At 50.9% G+C, this 11,833-nt stretch overlaps 1 long non-coding RNA gene across 2 annotated transcripts in view; it reads right to left on the minus strand.

Annotated features, from left to right (window-relative positions):
• Nucleotides 1–6,131: 6,131 nt before the first annotated feature.
• Nucleotides 6,132–11,833, minus strand: part of LOC120608478 (uncharacterized) — a 20,466-nt gene continuing 14,764 nt past the window's right edge. For both annotated transcript variants that reach the window (XR_005654403.1, XR_005654402.1), the window contains 2 exons: nucleotides 10,610–10,988; nucleotides 6,132–6,908 (listed from right to left, as the gene is read on the minus strand). This is a non-coding gene — a long non-coding RNA (uncharacterized LOC120608478). The remainder of the gene's footprint in view (nucleotides 6,909–10,609; nucleotides 10,989–11,833) is intronic.

Raw genomic sequence — 11,833 nt, forward strand, 5'->3', positions numbered from 1 at the left:
CCATAAATGTAATCACAAATTTTGTAGGAAGGAGGCAGAGGGAGATTTAACTATAGCAGAAGGCAATGTGACCACTGAAGCAAAATGCTGATAGCTTTCAGGATGGAGGAAGAGGATGCAAGCCAAGGAATGCAGCTCTAGAAGCGTAAAAGCACAAGGAAATTGATTTGTAGTACTTCTGGAGAGAGTGTGGTCCCGCTAATATCTTGATTTTAGCCCAGTGAAACTGACATCAGAGCTGACTTCTCAAACTGTAAGAATAAATGTGTGTTAAGACACTTGCTTGTGAATGTTTCTGTCCCACCAAAATTCCCATGTTAAATCCTAACCCCCAAGGTGATGGTATTAGGAGCTGGGCCACTGAGAAGTTATTAGGACATGAGGGCTGAGCCTTCATGAATGGGATTAGTGTCCTTATAAAAGAGCCAAGAAAGTTCCCTCACCCCGTCTGCCATGTGAAGGTACAGTTAGAAGGCACTGTCTATGAGCCAGAGAGCTGGTTCTCACCAGACATCAAAACTGCCAGCCCCTCGATATTGGACCTCCAAGCCTCCAAACTGAAATAAATTTGTTTATATTCTTCCCAATCTGTAGTACTTTGCTATAGCAGCCCGAAGAGATTAAGACACCCCATTCATTGTAATTGTCACAGCACCACAGGAAATGAATACATCAAAATGCTATGGGTCTCAGGACAGCCTTTTAGAAGCAAGGCCACAGAGGATTGGCTCTCAGCCTCAGCTGTGCATTAGAATCACCTGCGATGAGTTTAAAAAAAAGTCCCAGCTGCATTCCTAGAACAGTTAAGCCAGAACCTGTTAACAGTGGGTCCTAAGAATCACTAATTTAAAGGCTTCTTGGATGAATCTAACTGAAAGGCAGGGTACAGCACTATGACATTAGAGTAAACCCAAGATATTACTTTGTGTATTCAAGGAAAACTCTTAAGCTCCCCCCAAATATGCACACACTAGTCTGCCCAGTGGACCTTCCTGAAACTACATACCAGCTTCTCAATGCAGGCCTGGGCCAATGCCTCACGTAAAGAATTGCCGGGTTCAAGACAACACAGTACTATACCTAAATTGGTCGGAAACTTGCCGTCTCATGAGTAAGAACTCATCGGCATATACTTCCACAGATGAAAACCACGGCTGGTACACCTTGCACAAGGCTGGAGTGTGCCTCCAGTCCAACGGCCCCCCTTCCTCTTTCACATCTCTAAGTATGTGGTAAAACTCAGTTCAGCAGGACTCATAACCTGACAAAGCATTTTCTACCTAGGTGAGCATGGCTTTTGATAAACAGATTCGAGATGTCTCTAGAACATTCTGCTTACCAATTAGGAAAAACTGCCCCGGAATGGCAATTTTAGGTAAAGGGCTGTAAGCATCCACAAGAATAAAGCAAAATCCAGTGAGGCGCCTCAGGTATGGGGGCTTGCAGCCGCTCCTCCTGACCCGGCCACGTGGCACCGTTTAAAATTAAGCATTCAGTGGGAGTACCCGAAACTACTTTTATGGAAAATATGTCTCAGGTCATTCTTTTTGTGCTTTGATGCTAATCTCAGTCTTCTAGGATTTAGTCATCTGGGGACTAGGATCAGAGCAGAATCCATGTCTTGATTTTTTGCAGCATCTAGGCTGGAGTTTGAGACAAGGTAGATTAATCAAAAATTGTTCCATTTGTTACAACTGACCTAAAGCTCTAACCTCATTGGTACTAATGCGGTCTACCTTGGCAGAGAAGTGAAAATAAGTTAGGGCCTCCACTGTTCTCATGCTGGAGGTGAGAACATGGGCTCTTCAATCAATAGCCCGAAATAGCACTGCAGGTGCAGTCGGGGTGACCATTCACAGGGAAGTTTTCCCAGCAGGTGCTTCACCACCCCACCCACTGGGGAGGGCAGCCAGCCGGGGGAAGCAAGCTCCCAGGTTGCTGAGAACCACTGGCGTGAAATGAAAGAACTGCAGGTCCTTCACAGTTGGCCAGGCAAGTCCTGTGCAGAACTCAGTCAACAGCCACGGCCCTGCTCCCCTGCTCCCCTGCTCTGACGACCCCCCAGGTTTCATCCCCTGCCCGTCAGATCTGCTTCATCTCTGAAAACCTTTACAGAACTGGTTCCTCTGTCTTCGCGGGTTGACAGAAACTAAGAACCGAGAGTAGAACTCCCACACCTCTTATACTGCGACGGAAGTCATCGAGCTGCTCCCCTTCACGGGCCGTGTGACCATGTGTTCGGCAAGTTTCCTGAAGGAACAGTGGGTCACGGCTGCAGCCCGCTGGAACTGAGGTCAGTGTCTCCATCAGCAGTCGCCTCCTTCTGCCACAGGTCGTTAGCATTTCTCTTCTGTCATCTTTTTAAATTTTTATTTCTTGGCTCACAGAATTCCATTTTTGTCTTAAAGGGCTTCGTTTTTACTGCCTGTGTGGTAACCCACTCAAATACTTGATGAGGTATGAGATCTGCATAGCAAATTACGTTTTCAGGGCACCTCTCATCACCACAAACTATGAATGGAAAATAACAAAAACAAAGACATGACAAACTGTAGTGAAATTTTTATTAAGTTCAGACACACAGTCTCTTCTAAACAGAAAGATAAGTCAACAGGCAACTAATTTATAGAATTTACAGCACTACATTTCAGCAAAATGCAACTGAGGGCCTCAGATAAATTAGTGATTTGTTTGTAAAAATCCATTAAATCATCTCCTACCTGTGCAATAAATGATCATAAACGTAAAGAAGTTGGTATGGAAAAGTGTGGCCTGCCTTCCCCACACTCTGCCCATCCGTCTTCCAGAAAACCTACAGGCTGTTGCTGAGCAGACTTCGCATGAGGCTTCGCGGCTGCTGCTTTTCCCCCTACATCATAACCGATTTCAAATGGTGCTAGACAAAAACAGACTCTGAACACCAGGAGAAATCGGTCAGCCTGTGTAAGAGATGGGTCCAGTGGTGCTCCTGGGGGTCCTGCACCTTGACAGTGCAGGTGGCAAGTCTGGTATCAGCTGCACTGCAAATGCGGCCGACTGTTCCAGGGCATCCAGGAGCAGGCGGACAGTGCCGACGCGGATCAAACAGTCCTCCAGGTAAGCAGGCCTCTCCCCTTCCCGACTACAATCAAGTACCCAAGCCAGCAGTGCCCATCACCGTGCTCAAAGGCCCTGCTGACAGGTGACTGCGGGTACCTATCAACAGAGTGTCAAAACCTCTCCTCTGCTGAAACCGAGTGTCTCCAAACACGACCCCTGCCCACACCGTCACCCTTCCGGGCCCGACACACTCAAGAGTTTACTTTGCTTTTCAAGTTGCCTCCGTCTCGAACTGACTCAGGCAGCAGGAAGGGGAGTCAGTCCCAAGAGCAGCAGCTCCTCCGCAGGGGGCCCTTTGCCGTGCTGCAATTCTTACTCCTAAAACACTGATTTCAAATGGTGCTAGATACAAAGATGGAAAAATCTAAGCCACCATGTGAAACCAGCTTCCAGAAGAAGAGTATGTCCTTGAAGAAAGGAGGGAGATTCAATCGGAAGACCCAGCCTCTGTCCCGAGGAGGACGGCTTCTTGTAGTTCCACTCCTGACATGACATAATATCAAGGTCCATTTGAAAGGCAAAGAGGAGGGGTCCACAGTGACGCTCAAGGAACATGAAGGTCATGACTGATGCTTCACGCAAAGCAATGCAACATTCGTAAATTCTACATTAATTCTACAGCCAGTCCCTATAAATGATTATACATGAGATAAAATAGCCAAAGCTATTATTAACATGCATTTCTACATTAGCATTGTCCTGCCTTTGTAAAAATTTCACAGATTACAAAATGTTTTCTGGTATTATCTCACTTCATCAGGAAACAAGCCCCCCAGCTGCCTAGGAGGCTCCAGCCACTACGATGGCGACTCTGGCCCGTGCTCTACTCAGGAAGAGCACGGGCTCCGCCTTCCTAGCCATGTCACAACATTAGCTTTCTCATTTAACCTCTGGTGTGACACAACAAACTGTGTCTAAAATTGTATTAAGTAGATAATCCTCTAACACAAGAATTGAGTTTTGCTTTGTTTTCACAATTTGCCTGAAAGTACGATTTGCAAACTGTGTTTAAATTAGATTTCTCATCTCCTAATTGTATCATCTTTGGTTGTTTGAAGCTAAGAAAATGTCTCCATTTCCTCTGATACCATAACCAAGAGAATGAGACACAGTAGACTCTGTATCTTTCTGGTTCCCTACCAATCCTTTGGCCTCTAAATATAGGCTTGTATTTTTTATGGCTCCTGGAAATAATGGTATGTCCTGCTCTAAAGAGGAGAAGAAAGTACTCTTTAATTCTCACAACAGTCATTTGAAGCTGGTATAATTCCCATTTTTGCAGAAGAAATGGCTCCTTAACCTGGTTCAATGTGTCCAGTCACATGACTGATGAACAGTGTAGATCTGAGATCTAGCGCTAAAGCCTGTGTTCCTGCCCCTCTGCCCGTGGCCGCCTGCTCCTTAGCTGAACGATCTTCTCATTCTGTTGAACTCAATTTTGAGCAAGACGGGGCAGGGAAGGGGGATCCAAGGCAATATTTCCTCATGGAAGTGCGATGTTACTGACTGTGCACATTACACTCGGTGGAGATGGGAGCCCAACCAGCTCTGCAAGGAGCCAGGTGGTTGAGGCGCTGGCTTCGTTCTCCTGCACCTCTGGCCCCTTTGTGGTGTCCTGCACCATGGCTGTAGGAGTGGGGACCACTGGAGATGAACCTCCCCGCAATGCTGTGTGACTCCCAAGTGGTTCCAACACCAGCAGTAGGCTCTGCAGCCTGTGGGGCTTTGCAAGGCCTCGACCCCAGATGGGAGAGCTGGGGTGGGCTCTGCCTGCAGGGGCTCCAAGTGAGGACACCTGCCGTCAACAGTTGGGCCCTCGTAACAGGTAACTGCTGGGGTTTTAAGGTCAGGAGTGAATGTTAAATGACAGCTATCACCATGGGCTCTGATTCCCACACAACAAAGAGACCTATATTTGGTAATTCTCAGCTTCTTCTGCTATTTATTTAAGTTAAACTCTTCTTCTTTAGCAACTTCCAATTGCCAGTATCCATAAAACCCTTTCCTGAGATGTTCATAGACGTTCGACAGTGGTCTCAATGGCACCCTCCCTACCAGAAGGCCTCTGCATGTGCTGTCCCCTCCTGGAACATTCTCCATCCACCCTTCCATCGCTCCCATCTGTCAACGCCCCCTCCATTCCCTAGGTGACCCAGGTGGCCCTCCTTCAGATCTGAGCTCAGCCATTCCTTCCTCAGAAAAGCTTCCCCCAACCCCAGCCCAGCTTCCGGCTCAGTCATCCCTGACAGCACTCCTTCCAAACACACTTATGTCACGTGGTCATCAGGGTGTTTAACATCCCTCCTGCCACCCAGGAGGCCAGAGGAGTTGCTGCACATAGCACAAGAGCAACTGTTGCTGAGGAACTAGGAGACCTGGACCAGAGTCTGAGCTCTCGACTCTTGAGTTCTAAAACACTCTTAGTTCTCTGGAAGAAGAGATATAACATCATTAACGGTGCATCACTACAGATGCTCTAAAAGAAAAGGGGGAAGAAAGTGATCTTAGTACCAAAACCTTTGCCTTCCAATCCTACTGGATGAAAGCGTCTGTTCAGGGCCCAGCTTTCCCAACAGAACCAGGCTCCTCTCCCGAAGTCTGAGCAGTGCCTCACTTACCTGAAACAAGGTGATGTATTGTTTCCTATGTGGATGTAGCTGGGTGGTTTGATGGGAGCTAGAAGGGGCTTACGCTCCCTGGCAGCCAGCACGAGGGCCACCCAGGTCTGTGAGAGGGCAGCCCAGCAAAGTCCCAGCCTGCTGAGGGCTCTGCTGTCAGTGGTGGGTGGCAGATGCTCCCACATGGGCCTAACGGCCCCATGTACATTGGCCAGTGGAAGAGGGCTGGGGGTGCTCCCTGGGAAGGAAAACTGCCCACCGGAGGCGTGGGCCTGTCACCCAGGGAGGTGCCATCATGCAGAAAGAAGACTTTGGGGCCAAAGTGAATCCCCAGTCCATTTCTGTGGCCTTGACTGTTGGAAGTTTGTCACCCCCCCTCCTGCCTCCCCCCCCCTCCCCACCCCCACGCCCAGAACACTCCTCAGCTCTGGGCAGGGACCTGAAGATGGAGGAAAGGTCATCGCAAAGTGAATCAGAAGGCAGTGGCTTTACTTCCTGCTCGGCTGGACTGTGAGAACTTCCCTGGGACAGGCCTCGGAGTGTTCGTCGGAGAAGAGGGGCTGGCGCAGACTGCTCGCCGCGCCTTCGCATGCTCTGAGGCCTCGGCGGGAAACAAGACAGTGAAGCGGCCACGGGGTTCAGTAGAAGGAGAGTGACCTGGAGAGGCCATGTTTTGTCTAAAGGCATGCAAAATCAGATACATTAAAAAAACAAAACAAAAAACTGTGCAGGCCAAACAGAAACGTCTGAGGGTTAAATACAATTCTCAGGCCGTCGGTGAAAGAACAGTCTGCAAACCGCAGAGAGTGCTCCTCTTCCACTCTATAAACGATGCCGTCTTTTACAGTCCTAAAATCCTATGCCCAGCATGGTGCCCAAAACACAACACAGGGGAGAATGGGAAGGAGAGGCACCCTTGCTCACCCAATGCATAACCAAAGCCTCGGAACAAACAGATATTCGCCCCCAGGAACCTAACGCCGCTGGCTTGCTCTACGCAACCACATGTCCAAATCCAAAACGCCGAGAAGGTCCCTGCGAGGCAGCGGCCTGTCCCTCCCAGCAGGGCTGGGTGCTGAGTCACAGCTACTTACGTGACTGACAAGTTCCAGCCAGAGTGGGGGAGGGGTGCCGGAAGCAGAGCCCGGATCATCCTTCTTCCTGCCACTGGGAATGCTGGTTTCAGGGCTCCTGGCAGTGAGGAAGAGCCATCTTGGTGAGAGCAGGGCCTGGGGGAAAGCGCTTTTGAAGAGGGGACCGGGCCACCCCTCCAGACAGTCCCAGCCATTGTAGGTAGGAACTGAGAGGCCCAGCCCGGTTTCCTGTCACTCCCTGCCCCAGCCCAGACCCGGTGTCCTGGACATTTTGTCTTGAGCTGTCAGAGTGAGGCCTTTGCCAACTAGCTGTGGTTTATGAATCAGAGGAAAGGGTGATAAAATGAAGGGCAGGGGTACAGGGCCTGGGGTGAAGGTGGACCTGGAGCTGCCCCTCTCTTTCGGGTAGTCTGGCCCCTAAAAGAAGGAGGGCTCAACATCTAGGGACCACCGCACTTCCCAGGCTCCAGATCCCAAAGTGGGAATAACATGCCCCAGACCCAACGAGGCCCTCAAATGCCCACTGAGGTAACAGGGCAAGAAGCCACAGCCTCTTCAGCTTCCATGGGCCCAGAATCAGCGATTCTGCTTTCCCGCGAGGCAGCTCGTGGAGGCAGCGGCTTTCCACGAAGCGGGGCTCTCTGTCCCTTCCTCAACACCAGCAGAGAGAACCTGGGTCCGTCGGGGTGGTTGGCAGGAGGAGAGGTTGCCCGGTGGCCCTCCAGCCCTTGGGGTGCAATAGGGCATGGGGGACAGCAGGAGGCAGTGGGGAGCGAAGGGAAGGAGGAGGGATGAAGTCGGGAGATGGCTGTCTCCACGTCTCCAGAGAACGGCTAGCTAGTGCTCTTCCCAAGAGGAAAACGGAGCACGCCTTTTCTGACTACGCCCAACACACGATTCCCAGGTTCAACCCAACACGTGTACAAAGGAAAACCACCGCCAATCCCTCCTCACGCCCGTCGTCTACGGGACTCAATACAGATGGACTCAGCAGTGAAACTTTAGTCTCAGGTGAAATCTAACTCGAGGCTGGGGGACAGAAGCCCCGGAGCCCAGCTTTCCCACCTCCCCAGGCAAAGGAGCTCGCTCTATATCCCACAGGCGCCCCACTCACACACAGGACCTGGGCCTGCTGCTTGGAGAAGCACACTCCTGTCCCCAGGAGCCACTCGTGAGGCTTGCCCTGGCCTTGGCAGCACAGTCTCCACTCCTCTTGGAAGGAGAGCAGAGCCGCTCCACAAGCTGGCCATCCTCCGGGTAGCAGGGCCCAGCCCGCACCGGAAGCCTAGGGCATACCCACTAACCTTGGAGTGGCGCTTCTACCCAGTACCTGGGCACACACCTGGCTGAGCACATGGACTGGGGCACACCCTGTGACATGGTTCCACTTCCCTAGTTGGGAGGAGGGAGGCTGGGCAGACAGAGGGTAGGTCCAGAGTCCAAAGCCAACCTGGAGCACCTTCCTCTCCTGCTTCTCCTGCAGCTGGCCGGCTGGTAACTGCCTACACTGCTAGGCCAGCCTCACTGTTATCAAAGCCTCTGTCTGCCAGTCTCAGGACCTGGAACAGTGAGTGGTGGTGGGAGGCAGGAGGGGAGGAGAGGGAGGGGAGGGGAGGGGAGGAGGGGGGGAGGGGGAGGGGAGTGGAGGAGGTTTCTACAGTCCTGATCACATTCCCATCAGATCAGAGAACGGGGAACTCTTACAGCTTCCCCTTTTCTAGCGCTTCTCTGCCCCCATTTTCACTTCAGTTCCTTCCCCTCTGAACTAGGGACGGCATGGCCGGTGGGCTGGGCAGGGGCAGGCACCCAGGTACCCAGCCAACTGGGCTGTCGCCCGGCTCCATCTCGGACCTGGCAGGCTCCCTTGTTGTTACCCAGCATGCCCTTCTCCTTGTCAGAAAGGCCTCGCCCTCTTGTTTTCCAAGTTTTATAACAGTATTGTTTGTTGTCCAGCAGATTAAATTCTTTTGGAGGCTTGGGGCGGGGGGCAGTGTTGAGGGAGAGAGAGGAGGGAAAAGAGAAACGGAGAGAAAATACAAATAACTTCCATTGGGGCCAAGAGATTAAAAGAGTTCCTTTTCGAACACAGAGTTTACCTGTCTTGGAGAGGCCAGTGGCCAGGAGCCTGTGTTCTCTTTCTCTCTGTTTGTCTCCCTTCTCACCTAGCAAAGTGACATGTGGTCTCAGACTTTCAAGGCTATTCAGAGTTCAAGCTAAAAACAAGAAACAGCTAAAGTGTCTGGGGGATTCATGTCTGAACAACCCCTATCCCAAATAAGAGGCACGACCTGGGCTGAGCTGGTCCTGGCAAAGATACCCTTGATTCTCAACTCCCGAAGGGTTGCGATGACCTGCTCCAGGGCCTGGTGGGGAGGCAGGAATCTATCTACAGGTACCTGCCCCATCTCAATGGCTCATCTCTTCAGTGAGCTTGTGGTTTGTTCACATTTGAAACAAAAGTAATACATTCAAGGATGTCAGAGATATGGAAATTATAACACAAATGCACGGACAAATATTCAAGTATACTTAAGAAATGAGTGAGAGTGAAAACAGAAAATAAAGGAGGCAAAAATCAGTATAAAATAAGCAAGATCTTACAGACAGGAGGGTCCAGTGACATGTCCCCGACTTGTCAGGTCTTTCGATACTAAATTTGCAGGAGTAATAATACAAACGGATATATGGTTCTCTATTTTTAATAGAACCCTGATTCGGTCATTAACTGGTTTGTTTCAGACTTTGGGTTACCTCTAATAGCACGGCCTTTTGCACACACACCTGTGCCTTCGGCATGGCAGGCAGTGCTGGTGGTCCCAGAGCTGTGCATGTGCTGAGATATTCCTCCTCCATCTCCTACCTTCTGCCCGGCAAACCACGTCCGGCCCTGCCTCCCGTGCCCCGCACCTTCGTGTCTCCAATGCTTATCGAAAGTTGCTAGGGCTGGGGCAAGTGTGTCGGGGCTCTTCCCTGACAGGGGTGAGGGCAACACACCTCTGCCCTTTCTTTATCTGCACATAGCATCAGTCTGTCCCAGATCTTCTCTCCACAGGGGAGGCAGGGTACGAGTGCCAGGCCCATGCTCATAGGACCCCCATTCCCTGCGCTGCCCGCCCCCCTCAGGCAGGAAGGAAAGACAAGGAGGGAGTGTAGCCACACAGCCGCTCTAGATCCCAGCACCCAAACCTCATGCTGCTCGGGGGGTCTTGGAGTCCCAAAGACTTGGGGCTGGAAGGACATCCAGTCTTTCCCTCTCAGATAAGGAGGCTTCGTCATTTCTTAGGAGCCCTCAGCAAAAGGGGTACTGTAGTTCTCCCTAAGTCCGTCCTAAATCACCCTCCCTTGCTATGGCTTCGACCAACCTTCCCATGGTCCAGATGAACGGAAAGAACTGGGTCTGAGAAGACAAACCTTCACATGTGATATTACCTAAGGCTTCACCCACAAAAAATCTCCCCTGCGGAGTCCCCATCACAGGGCTTCTCTACAAGCCAAGGCTGCAGACGGACAGAACCTCATAGACACATGCCTGCTGTCCCCTGTCTAATCCCGATCCTTCCTCAAGGAACATCCCCAGATAAAGCCTGACCATCCTGGCTGAAGGGGCTGTAAATAAAGATAAACACTGCTCTTCTCCTTCATACAAGTCCTGGGTCTATTCAAATGAAGATCATCACTCAGAGGGTCACACGGCCAAGAAGACATGCTGTTCCCTGCTCTGCTTCAGCACCCCTATAAAGAGTGGGGATCATGCTCAGTATTCAGGGAACACTGATGCCCGAGAATTCTCTGACCCACCTTCTTCTCCGAGAGTAAGGTCTGCGTCTTCAAGTCAATCACGAAGCAAACATTCAGGGCTGAAGCCAGTGTTTTCACTGTACATTAGCAACTCTTCCAGCAGGCGTTCTACATTAGCCAGCAAACAGGTAGCATACACAGCCCACGTGCCGGGCAGAGCTCTGGGCAGAGCTCATAAATCTGTTGCAAAAACGTCAAAGGTCCCACGATGAGGCCTCATTTCTGAGAGCTACTCAGCAGAAAGAGGACTACGTGCACATGCATGAAGCGCATACGTATGTGTCGCAGTGCTCTAAAGGGTGCAGAAACCTCACCAGGAACACATGGTGAATGGCTGGCTTTCCGGCCGAGAAGTGCCAGCCCATTTTCACAAGAACTCCTAGGAGATGAGAGAAGCAGAGAACAGAATTACCCGGATATTCTAAGAAAGGACCTACGGCCTACGGAGATCAAGTCACCTGCTCCCATCCCACTCCCATCCTGGCCCCCACCCCACTGGTCAACCAGAACCCAAGAAAATGACAACTGGAGTCAGGGAATCTGCAAGGGGGTGTGCATGTGTGACCCAGATTAAACAGGTACAATTAGATCCTGGCAGGACTCACTCTGGCTCAGTTTCACCAACTACAGGGATAATGCCACCCACCCTCGAAGGGTTGTATGGGGACCAAATGAGCTGGAAAATGTGAAGGGGACTGTGAAACATCATACCGTATGTGTTAGGATGGTTACTGATCGATTCCCCTCCTGCCTGAGTCCCAGCCCAAATCCCTGTTTACTACATCATTGGAGGGGTTGCTGGGGCTCACAGGAGTGAAGCCTAGGTAAGTGTCTAGTAAGCAGATAGTGTCTTGGAAAAACGTAGCTGTTTTTAAAACTCTGGATTTTGGTTAGTGGGTTACACACCATGTGCCCTCAGCCTCAGGGACTCCTACTTACGAAGCCCTGGAGAAGTAGTGGACGGAGATGGAGACTGCAATGAAGAAGCTAGGCCAGGACCCCGGCCCCTTCTGGTGCCAGGCTGACCTTGCACAATGGCCTGGGAGGGCCTGAGACCCCGGACTTTCCCTACATGTGTTTTATTCTTGCTATCTTTTAACAGTGACTCAAGACTAAAAGGCCAAAATGGAACAGGTGGCCCCGAGATGTTTTTGTGTTTGTTTTTTCCTTCTTCGTCCCTCCCTCCCTCCCTCCCTCCCTCCCTCTCTCTCTCTCTTTTTTTTT

This window comes from Pteropus medius, unplaced genomic scaffold (genome assembly GCF_902729225.1).
Source record: "Pteropus medius unplaced genomic scaffold, Ma_sr-lr_union100, whole genome shotgun sequence".
Classification (NCBI taxonomy): Eukaryota; Metazoa; Chordata; class Mammalia; order Chiroptera; family Pteropodidae; genus Pteropus; species Pteropus medius.